This window comes from Balaenoptera ricei, chromosome 17, assembly GCF_028023285.1.
Source record: "Balaenoptera ricei isolate mBalRic1 chromosome 17, mBalRic1.hap2, whole genome shotgun sequence".
NCBI classification, from domain to species: Eukaryota; Metazoa; Chordata; class Mammalia; order Artiodactyla; family Balaenopteridae; genus Balaenoptera; species Balaenoptera ricei.
In genome coordinates, this window is record NC_082655.1 from 69676164 (window position 1) to 69689070 (window position 12907).

The 12907-nt window shown below is 36.6% G+C and overlaps 1 protein-coding gene across 1 annotated transcript in view; it reads left to right on the top strand.

Annotated features, from left to right (window-relative positions):
- The window catches only part of CPA6 (carboxypeptidase A6), a 268189-nt gene that overhangs the window by 212060 nt on the left and 43222 nt on the right, over positions 1 to 12907 (top strand). The window lies entirely within an intron of this gene.

The following is a 12907-nucleotide window of genomic DNA, read 5'->3' on the forward strand; positions in this document are numbered from 1 at the left end:
ACAATTCTACTGGGGAGATAAGACACAAACACAGAAGGCAGCACCAATAAAAGAAGTCTTTAGGAATTGATGACTGGCTTGATATGGGGACACAAGTGCAGGATGGGTCAAAGATTCCCGAGAGAGCAATGGCGTCATTGAAGTTGTGGGAGTATCGGTTGAAATGTTGGCAGTATCACTAGTCTGAAGGGAAGAACCCAACACCACTACATTAAGCAGGTTAAATGATTAATTTATTCAACAAGTAATTACTAAGTGCCTACCACGCTACAGGCCAGACACTGTGGATATTGCGGAGAGAGACACAGGACCATCAAAAAAACTGCTCTCATGCACCTTGATTCTCAAGGACCAAAAGAATCAAATACTCTCTGATGAGAGGTTAAAGAGACTCAATAAGCAGCCAAATGACCGAATGCCTGATTCACAGGCTTAATTTGGGCAACAGACATCCAAGAATAAATTCCAGTGATTTTGCCAACCATAACAGAACTGTTTTCAAATACTTTTCTTGACTGTATTACTTAATCCAATAAGAGACACGAAAGGGGTAGAAGATTGCAACAGTTCACCACTGCAGTTCTGGCACAAGTTCGGGGGGGTCATATTTTTTTTTTCTTGTAAGCTTGAAATTTTTTAAAATTAATTTATTTATTTTTGGCTGCATTGGGTCTTTGTTGCCACGCATGGACTTTCTCTAGTTGCGGCAAGCGGGGGCTACTCTTCATTGAGGTGCGCGGGCTTCTCATTGCGGTGGCTTCTCTGGTTGCGGAGCACGGGCTGTAGGTGCGCAGGCTTCAGTAGTTGTGGCATGTGGGCTCAGTAATCGTGGCATGTGGGCTCAGTAGTCGTGGCTCGTGGGCTCTAGAGCGCAGGCTCAGTAGTTGTGGCACACCGGCTTAGTTGCTCCACAGCACGTGGGATCTTCCTGGACCAGGGCTCGAACCCGTGTCCCCTGCATTGGCAGGCGGATTCTTAACCACTGCGCCACCAGGGAAGTCCAGGGGGGAGTCATATTGATAGTTGGGGTAGGCAAGCAATTTTCAACAGCAGCCCATTTTTAACATCTTTTTATTTTTCATTGTTTTATTTTTTTAATTGTGGAAAGGCCACTTAATTCTTTGTTGCCAATGCTGATGTAATGGCATTTGCTTCATTTCTCAGAATCATCACCAACTGAATGAGGTAATTTGGGCTTTGTTCACTTTTGAGAGTTTAAAATTGTCAATCTCCAGGGTTGCATATATCAAGCCATGGCTGGTGCTAGCTGGCCCAGAGTTATGTATAGCACTTAATTTTTGCCTCAAATAATTCTACATTGCTGGGGCAAATTTGACCAGAGACTTTATTCATAGAATATTTAGAAAGTAACTCTGGGAAATATTCATTTGATTTCCAAGTGAGGAAGACATTTCCAAGCATAAAAGCAAAGAAAGGAGGAAGGCATAGAAGAAATGATTGATAGCCCTGACTTTATAAAATATATTAAAGGAGCATTTAAAGATACGGGAAACTGCCTGTGACATGCTGCTATGTCAATAAAGTAAAAATTTTAAAAAACAGCATGGACACACAGCAAAAGAATCCATAAACAAAATGAAAAAAGGCAACCCACACAACAGGAGAAAATATTTGCAAACGAAGTGACCAACAAGGGTTTAATCTCCAAAAATATATAAACAGCTCATGTAGCTCAATGTCAAAAAAACAAACAACCCAATCAAAAAATGGGTGGAAGATCTAAATAGACATTTCTCCAAAGAAGACATATAGATGGCAAAGAAGCACAGGAAAAGATGCTCTACATCACTAATTAACACAGAAATGCAAATCAAAACTACAAGGAGGTATCACCTCACACCGGTCAGAATAGCCATCATCAAAAAATCTACAAACAATAAATGCTGGAGAGGGTGTGGAGAAAAGGGAATCCTCCTACATAGTTTGTGGGGAAGTAAATTGGTACAGCCACTATGGAGAACAGTATTGAGGTTCCTTAAAAAACTAAAAATAGAACTACAATATGATCCAGCAATCCCACTCCTGGGCGTATACCCGGAAAAAACCATAATTCAAAAAGATACATGTACCCAAGTGTTCACTGCAACACTATTTACAATAGCCAGGACATGGAAGCAACCTAAATGTCTGTCAACAGAGGAATGGATAAAGAAGATGTGGTACATACATACAATGAACTATTACTCAGCCATAAAAAGGAACGAAATTGGATCATTTGTAGAGATGTGGATGGACCTAGAGACTGTCATACAGAGTGAAGTAAGTCAGAAAGAGAAAAACAAATATCGTATATTAATGCATGTATGTGGAATCTAGAAAAATGGTATAGATAAACTTATTTGCAAAGCAGAAATAGACACACAGACGTCGAGAACAAATGTATGGACACCAAAGGGGGCAGAGGGGTGGGGTGAACTGGGAGATTGGGATTGACATATATACACTACTATGTATAAAATAGATAACTAATAAGAACCTACTGTATAGCACAGGGAACTCTACTCAATACTCTGTTAATGACCTATATGGGAATAGAATCTAAAAAAATAGTGGATATATGTATATGTATAACTGATTCACCTTGCTGTACAGCAGAAACACAACATTGTAAACTATACTCCAATAAAAATGAATACATAAAAATAAAAATTTTTTTAATTTTGTAAATTTATTACAACCTGAAAAAAACAAAAAACCCAGCATGGACATTATAATTTCCATGTTGTAAAATCTATATCTGAGATACATATACATGAGAAATACACTAAATGCTTAAAGAATTATGGGTGATTTTTATTTTCTTCTCTATATTTTTTTGAATTTTCCATATTTTCTATATTAAACAGAACCCAAAATGATATGTTTTAAACAAATTTAACCCAGCCAAAACTGAATAGTTTCATTCTCAAACTAAGTTCATTTATGCTTGAGTCATATATTCCTACAGGTATTTTAAAGTCAATGGTTGAATTCTATTTAACTCAGTGGCAGACCAAAGACAAAGCAAGGGTTTGTGAGAAGATGATCCACTGGAAAACTGGGACAAGAATGCTCTGAAATGGAAAGTTCTTCCAGACTTTGAAGAAGCATAATATACAGGTGGATCTAATTTGGTCCTGTTACAGAAAGGTAGCAGCACAAAAAAAGAAAAGAAAGAAGAAAAAGCAAAGGAAAACTTCCTTAATTCCCAAGTGAACCATGGTATTCCTCTGCTGCTACATGATGTGAAACCTCACCCTTCCAGGCCCGGCCTGATTACACTGGAAAACCACTTCCATTTACATGTTCCCAGGCATCTACACTCGGCACTAAGGATGGCTAATCCTGGTGCCAAAACCTGGCATGTGATTCAGGTGTTTTATGTAGATAGTTCAAATAACCAAAAACAGGAAGAGGAGACTTACAGGAAAGGGAGTTATTTTCTAAGAACCAGCTGATGATTCTGAGCAGGGTAAACAGTAGTATTTGGGGACTATGGGGGATTGTGTGTATAGGACAGAGCTCTAAGGAAGACTTGGAGTAGTGATTGTGGGAGACATCCTGCAACTGGGAAAGCTTTCCAGAATGGGAAGGCTCTTCCTCCCAGAATCCAAGAGCTTCCCAAAAACCACTCCATTTACATCATCACCTTTTTCAGTCTCATTATGTCTTGCTGAAAATTAAAGGTAAAAACATAATATAAACCCTCAAATGTAGGTGTGAAACTCAGAGTTTTGGTTAAGAAATGTATTACTAAAAATAAAATAAGTTTTTTAAAGAAGAGGACTTAAGTTGTATGTATAAAATGTGCCAAAAGCCAGGGAATAAATAATTGAGAGGGTAATTAAGGCCAGATCAAACATCTAATGAGTTCACCTGAGTAAGCAAATAAGTCTTTGTTCTTAATGGCATAATAAAAAAATAGTTCATCATATAAAAACGATCTGCATTTTTTAATATTCTCTTTGTTCACTACCATCCCAGTAATTGCAATATTTTGATTTGTTTTCTGCCAGCCCTTTAGTGCCTTTAACTCCTTATATTCTCCCATCCTTCTCACCCTCCCCAATCTTCTCTTTAATCCTCTGCACCCTCCAACCAAGCTCTTTCTCCCTTTTTATTCCATTTATAATGTCTTATACATAGCAGGGTCTATATTAATGTTTGTTCACTTTAATTGAATTGAAAGCCATTGCATCCATTGCACTCCACTATTCAATTTTTGAGAATGTTCTGGGCATTGTTTATACAGTCACTGTTTATACAGGCAGTCTTCACTTTTCCTGCACACAAGTGCAGGACTGTGTCAATAAAAGTGACCATGCAACCTGAAGCCATAACAATCTATCTTGATAATCAATGGGGAAAATTATGTTTGTTCCATGACCTTTACGTATTTTTGTCAAAAGATTAAAAACTCTCTTACACTGTTATAAATGTGTAAGGGAATCGCCAAAATACAGTGAAATATTTATTACACGATAATTGAAAACATTAGAAATATTGATAATTAAATGTCTTGTTTCTTTGTGACAAGCTTTATCACAGGTAGTTTGGATAGTGCTTACCTTCTCATTATATAACTTACAACATGAAGTGGGCATCTTTTTTATGCCTTGGCAAATTGTCATACTCCTTTCGTAGTTGGGATCAGCTTCCAGTATTTTTTTTCCTTTGTGCTTTCAATGTCAAAAAATACCTACAAGAGTTGCTTTAATGTGAAATGTTGACAGCTTCATTTCTTCTGGAATATCATCCTCCTTTCCAGTACGACCGTCTTCCTCATTTATGTCAGTAAGTTTGTCTTCACCAAGTTCCTCTGGCTGCATAGCTAGAGTTGAATGATGGCTGTGTCCACATCCCTGGGGTCAGCTATTTCTTCTATAACTCCATTTACGTTTGATTCACATTTCCCCTCTGCGTTATTTGCATTATTGCTGCACTTTAAGCTTTGTTGACCTATTCTCTCTTACTATATCCATTTTTGTAAAATGCCACACAGGTTTATCACCAGAAGACAAGGGAGCAACACAGCTACACACTTTGCTGTCTGTCTGTGAACTGAGTAACACATGTACAGTGACCAATCACACACCTACAGACTTTAAAAGAAGCGGCACAATCTGTCACAGATCTTGATGCACAGCTGAAATTTGCGTAGTGATTTGTAGAGTTAAGACCTAGCACTAGTAGCAAATTTGGGCTGTACTTGGAGGACTGATATCATTTAACTAAACCATGGTTACTGAAATTCGTGTATATCAGAGCCATGCAAAGTGAGGGCGCCTGTATTTTCTTTTTGTAGGTAAAAGATTCTTACGTAGTAGATTTTAATAATGCCACAAAGCTGGTCCTGGCCTCTACTCTGCTGGCCCTGAGAAAATACAACCAACCATTGTTGTTAAGCTATCTCATAAAAATTCTAGAAACATGAAGTGGTTTTACTTAAGAAAAAAGTATCGAGACATGCAGCTAATGTTATATTCTTCCTGGTGATACAAAACATTTCAAATATTTATCTATATCTCTTAATAGAAAATAGAGATTAATAGATAACATTTTTCAATCGTCACCTGCCCTCTGGGAGGTTCTAAGTATAAATTAACTAAGTACAAAAATAACTAGATTCGTGAACTGTTTTTCCTGAATTATCTCTTTATATTAATATTTATTTCATTAATACAAATACATGTTTTCCCAGTTGTTTATGCCAGACAAAGCTTCGGGATGGACTTTTTTTAGGATATGAAATTTGAGTTCTGCATTCTAAAAATAAGTACAGTTCACTACTAAATATAATAGTGTGTCACTTAAAAAAAATAACTAGATTCACATTTGGTTTTCCAGTTCTCCACCCTTCATTCACAGAGCCTTTTGCTCATGCTGCTTCCAAACTATTATTTGGTTACCATATTGTATTTAATGAGCTTCTCACAGTGTGACATCAAATATCTTTATAGATTACGTTCCCTTTTTTAAAAATTTCCGTGGAAACCTCTCCTGCTCTAATTAATTCTCCTAGTATTGAATTGTAAATACCTCCTTTGTGTCAAGATGCACCCACTTTAGTGCTACAAATTTTTCTACCCTAAATAATTTTACTCCACTCCACTCTAGGTGAGAACATTCTTCAGCTTGACTGGTGACTGTGCTGTTCCTTTGGCCCCAGCTATAACAACTAGTTCTCCCAGTATGCAGTTCACTGAATGTGTGGTTATTATTTTTAGGTCTTCTGTAGTGATTCTAGAAGAAAAATAATGGAAAGTTTAAAAGGTACCTTTTTAAAAGCCAGCAACACTGATCCTCAAAAACAATGCCACGTTCCAGGTTGCCATGGGGCTCTAAGAAACAACACCCAACCAAATAAATCCACAAACAATGAAAAGGAGGGAGACTCTTGGGCCTAACCTTGTCACACCACACAAAGACTTTCATAATTGCAAAATTTTTCTTCGAATTTAACCAAAGTTTATTTGGTGAATTCTAGTATATTATGTATATCTACTGATGGGGAAGTCAAAGTAGTCTTGGTAGGTGGTTAAGTACCAAATAGATTCATGCTTTGTCTTTCTTCATCAACTTCAGAAATTCCATAATCTAATACCAAACATATTGTTTTCCTAGCAGAAGATTATACTCAAAACTTTATCTTTTAACTTAAAATCAAAATCCACTTCAGCCAATTATTTTTAAATAGATTGATGAAGGTGAGTGTAGTACCTAAAGACTGCCACACTGAGGCGTGTGGTGCATTGTTTTGTGACTGGCTTTCAGATCACAACTACTTAAATCTTCCTTGTAATCAACAATAGTAGTCAAGAAATTGAACTTGGAAAGCCCAGATGGAACCTGATTAGTAGGCATCTCCTATTTCCGTGTGTATGGGTGGTGGGAATTGATTGCTAAAAAGAGTCTACCTATTAGGAGGAAAGCACACCCCCATGTTCTTCATGGTTATCATATGTTAGAGTAATAGGAAATAGAAAGTCACATTATCATCTTTTTTCTAGAAACATCACCTAAACCATAAAAGAGAAATCATCTATGTCCTATTACTTAAAGCACTGAAGCAAGGAGGTCTCTGAATTGTCCTCTTCAGCACTGGACAGTCATCACACTGTGATCATTCTCATTTTGTCTGACCAGATGGAGAATGGCTGCGATTCTTAGAGAGTTATAAAAATCACAAATATAGCATATGCAATACGATGACACCCTGTTTATTTGTCAGACGAAGAACATGTTCTGCAAGTCTCGGTAATTAGATCCACTCCAGAATAGAACACTAGAGGACAGCTTCCTTAGTTAATGTAGTGTTTGGAAATGAAGAACTTTAAAATGAAGCCATGTGAGGGCTTCCCTGGTGGCGCAGTGGTTGAGAATCTGCCTGCTAATGCAGGGGACACGGGTTTTGAGCCCTGGTCTGGGAAGATCCCACGTGCCGCGGAGCAACTAAGCCCGTGTGCCACAACTACAGAGCCCACACGCCTGGAGCCTGTGCTCCGCAACAAGAGAGGCCACCACAGTAAGAAGCCTGCACACCACAATGAAGAGTAGCCCCCGCTCGCCACAACCCGCGCACAGCAACGAAGACCCAACGCAGCCAAAAATTAATTAATTAAATTTTTTTTTAAAATGAAGCCATGTTAATGGCCTAAAAATATATAAAACAACATTTGACAGTTACAAGAAAAAGTGATAAATCTAAAATAATTGAGTTTTTAAACACAGCTCAGTGATTAAGATAGCAGACAGGAAAAATTTTTAGTAAGACTATAGATGATAAGGACTTCCCTGGTGGTCCAGTGGTTAAGACTCCATGATCCCAATGCAGGGGGCCCGGGTTCGATCCCTGGTCAGGGAACTAGATCCCACATGCATGCCACAACTAAAAAACCCCCCATGCTGCAATGAAGATCCCACACACAGCAACTAAGACCTGGCACAGGCAAATTAATTAATTGTTTTAAAAAAATTTTTTTAAAAACGATATAGATGATAAAAACAGTGTAATTAATAAGCTTAATCTAATAAACACATACTAGAATCCATACCCAATAATTAGAGGATGCATATTGTTTTCAAGCACAACTGGAACCTTTGCAAAAACTGACAATATACTAGGCCATAAAGCAAGGTTCAAGGGATACCAAAGAAACTATATCACATAGACCATATGCTCTGGCTATAATGCAGTTGTTAAAAACAATTTATAAAAATATGACTCAAAGAAAACTCACGTTTTAAAATATAAAAATATTTATGAAGAGCTCATGGTTTAAAGAAGTCAAAGAAATTTTTTGATATTTACAACTGAATGGAAGTAAAATTATATGTCAAAACATATAAAATGTAGCTAATGTACTACTGAAGGGGAATTTATAGTTTTAAATAAATATATTAGAAAATAATGTGTCCAAATTAATGAGCTAAGCTTTCAACTCAAGAAATTAGAAAAAGAGTCAATGAAAGAAAGAAACAATAAAGAGCGGAAAACAATGAAACAGAAATCAAAGATACATCTTCCCTACCATATCTTTGTTTTATATTTAATTCATTTCTGCTCTAGGCCTAGATGGTTTACTCCCCAAATAATAATAGAGTAATATAACCCTGATACCAAAGCAAGACAAGGACAAAATAAGAAAGGAAATTATAGGCCTATCTCACTCAAAAATATAGAAGTAAATATTAGCAACCTTAATCCAGCCAACATAATAAGAGTACATATCATAACCAAATTGGCTTATCCCAGGAATACAAGGATGATTTAATGATAGAAAATTACTTACTGAAATTGATCATAACAACAACTATATGATTATGTTAATTCATGAAGAAAGATTATTTGCTAAAATTCAATATCCATTAGTGACAAAAATAAACAACCTAATGTAGAACAGAACATCTGTAATGTACTCAACCTCGGTTTCAAAATTAATGTAAATGGAGAAGAGTCAAAAATAGCCAAGACAATTTTGAAGTGGGACAGTATGGGGAGACATCCTACCAAACTCAACAGATTCTATGTAAACCATGGTGTGGTGTTGGTGAATGGATATAAACCAAAGTGTGTTAGAGCAATTCCACCCTTGAAAGAAAACTTGATACTTGACAGAGGTCATATACTACCTCACTAGGGAAAAGATGACCCATCCAAATGAGTACAGTAGTGCAACTGGCCTTCCACAATGGAAAAATAAATTAATAAGTCCCAACTGAGCGGCTTCCCTGGTGGTGCAGTGGTTAAGAATCTGCCTGCCAATGCAGGGGACATGGGTTCGAGCCCTGGTCTGGGAAGATCCCACATGCCGCGGAGCAACTAAGCCCATGTGCCACAACTAGTGAACCTGCACTTTAGAGCCCGCAAGCCACAACGACTGAAGCCTGTGTGCCACAACGACTGAAGCCTGTGTGCCACAACTACTGAAGCCTGCACGCCTAGAGCCTGTGCTCTGCAACAAGAGAAGCCACCGCAATGAGAAGCCCTCGCACTGCAACGAAGAGTAGTCCCCACTCACAGCAAGTAGAGAAAGCCCTCATACAGCAACGAAGACCCAATGCAGCCAAAAAATAAATAAATAAATAAAAACAAAAAAATCCCAACTGAACATCATGTAAAAAAACATTTCTGGGAGGTTTAAGGCCTACATTTAAAATGAAACTTTAAAATGGCTTTTTGAAGAAAATACAAGATAATAGATTTATGATCTTAAGGCAGAGATGGGTTCTTAAATAAGCTTATACATTTACTAGTGATAAAATTAAAAACATATATCAATACAACAACGACGTGATGAAAATAGAAAGCAATAAGCTGCAAGAAAGGAAGATGTTCATAATGCATATAACAAAAGGATTAATATTCAGAATATAAGAATGAGAGTTTAATAGAAAAAAATGGGCAAAAGTATGAGTGAGCAATTTATACGATGGCCTGTCATTATATTAAAGCTGTTCAATATAAATTATAATCAGGGAAATATGAAGTAAAACAACAAAACATAATTTCATACCCGTTAATTTTTTTTAATTGAAATCTTAACAAAACCAAGGGTTGGTAAGTTGTAGAACAATGGGGACTCTCATTCACTGCAAATGAAAATCTTTACTGATTTAGACAGAAAATGGCAACATTTAGTAAAGTGGAAGGTATGTGAATCCATGATCCAGCAAATTATTCCTAGATATATATCATAAAGAAACTGTCACACATGTCTAGGAGAAATGTGCAAGAATGTTCACTGCAATCTTGTAACAATGAAATATCAGAAGCAACATAACTGTCCATCAACAATATAAGAGGTAGATATATCGTGCATTTACCTATAATGGAATGCCATATAACAGTTAAAATGAATAAATCATCAACTTAATAAGTGTCAAAAACATAATACTGGAGAGAAAAGCCAACTGAAGATTGACACATCATGATCTCATTGGCATGACATTTCAAAGCATACACATATTATATATTGTTCATGAATCCGTATGTATGTAGCAAAACAGAAAATCATGCAAGGAAACGATAATGTCATATTTAGGCTACTGATTGGTGGAGGGGAGGAAAATGGGATCTGAGAGTGATAAAAAGGGAGCTTTAGTTTTATCTATAATGTCTTGATTTTCTTTTTAAAAGATTTGAGAAATATGGCAAGATGTAGTTGGTGGGCACATGGATGAAATATTCTTCTCTGTATTTTTTCTATTTGCTTAAAGTATACTGTGATTTTTAAAAAGGAAGATCATAATATTCTCTCCAATACAAAAGTATGGCAGTCATTTGCACTGGAGGGAGAGAAGGCAGGATAAGATGAGAAAGTCCCCATGCAAGTCTCCAGCAAGTCTGGCGCTTACGTGCTAACATGTAACACCCTTTCTGTGCTTGGAAAAAGTGAGGCTTCCCCGTTTGGACTGAGACAAATAGACCATGGATCCCAATGCTAGGAGAGGAGAGAGAGAAATTACCATGACTTTTTCCTTCCCCTTTGTTCCTGCCTTGTTGCTCCCAATCTCTTTCCTTGCATCTCTTCTTCTTCTCTAGAGTGGCATGGAAAGCCACAACCCCCTAACTTTAAGGGAGGAATATTAGCTAATCATACTGCTTTGTCTCTGCTATCCCCACCAGGAGATTTCCTCCAAGCTTTGGAGGACCTCTGTTTATTAGAGGAAAACAAAATTCCAGGGTATATACAATCACATACCAGAATTTTCCCCTAGTTTGAGGCATTGGACTGTTAATAGAAATTCAAGCATGTATGAAAGTTCTACTGAAGCTATTTGGCCAACAAATTATTGAGTCTTAAATAAAGGAGAATTGTATTGAGTGAAGTAAGTCAGAAAGAGAAAAACAAATACCGTATGCTAACACATATATTATGGAATCTAAAAAAAAAAAAAAAAGTGGTCATGAAGATTCTAGGGGCAGGACGGGAATAAAGACGCAGACCTAATAGAGAATGGACTTGAGGACATGGGGAGGGGAAGGGTAAGCTGGGACGAAATGAGAGAGTGGCATGGACTTATATATACTACCAAATGTAAAATAGATAGCTAGTGGGAAGCAGCCGCATAGCACAGGGAGATCAGCTCGGTGCTTTGTGACCACCTAGAGGAGTGGGATAGGGAGGGTGGGAGGGAGATGCAAGAGGGAGGAGATATGGGGATATATGTATATGTATAGCTGATTCACTTTGTTATAAAGCAGAAACTAACACAACATTGTAAAGCAATTATACTCCAATAAAAATGTTAAAAAAGAACTGTATTAATGTTTATCAGCTTGTGTTAATACCATAGGTATTTAAATTATATTTAATAAAATTATATTTAACTCATGTCTTATGTTCTTGAATATATCTCTATATTTTCATTACTATTTCTAATATAGTGAGTTTCTAATAATAAATTGTATTATTGGATTGCTCACTATGAACAGAATTCTCACTGTGTAAATGCAGAATGCTGCTTGTGATGGGTTCAGAAATTCTACTTAACTGGATGTAAAAGAAAATTAAAATTTTAAGTACTGAATTTTCCAAAGCAAGATATATGTATAATTTAAGAATTATTTTACTTTTAATTGTGTTTTAATATGGTTAAAATTCAAACAATCCAAATGGGTATAAAATGAAAGGTAATACTCTTTGCCATATATTGTCCCCCAGTCCCCCTCCCCACGGCAGCCATTGTTACAAATATTCTATGTGTTTCTCTAAGGTACTTTACAAATAGACAAACATGCATCAAAAAGAACTTTTTTAAAAGTCCATTCCATAGGAATGGTATTTCAAAATGTTTGTATTCTTAACTCGACTTAGCACATTCAATGCTCTTCTTTTGAGGCCAAATAGTGCAGAATCTTCAGACTTGGGGTCAGACCCAATCACAAGAGTGAGATTTCAAAGGAGCCACGATAAAGGTGACACAATAAATAATTGTCCATTGAACTTTTTATAGGAAAGTCAGGAAAGAATAGAGTGTCCATGCAATAAGTTCCAAGACTTGAGTCTGCTACCAATTAGACAGAAACAATTAAGTGACATAAATAACTAGCTTGTGTTATGATGTATCATGTAGGGATATCGAAATATTTAGGTAATTGTTTTGTCCACAATTGAATGGAATCTTAAAAAGGACCAATTATACAAAAGCATATCTAAATTGTTGCTTTCTTAATCATCCTAAAGTTTAGCGAGATCTGAAATACTGCCAGAGGCTGCCCAATTAATCTGTTTTGCCACCTTTGCTAAGATGTTATCAGTAATAAATAGTCTGAGACAAAATTCTCCAGAAAGAACATATGATGTCAAAGAGTATAGTTCATATTAGCTTGTTACTTTTTAACCCAACATATTTGGTATTTCACATGGATAAAAAGGATTTCTCATATTTATTTTCCAAATCT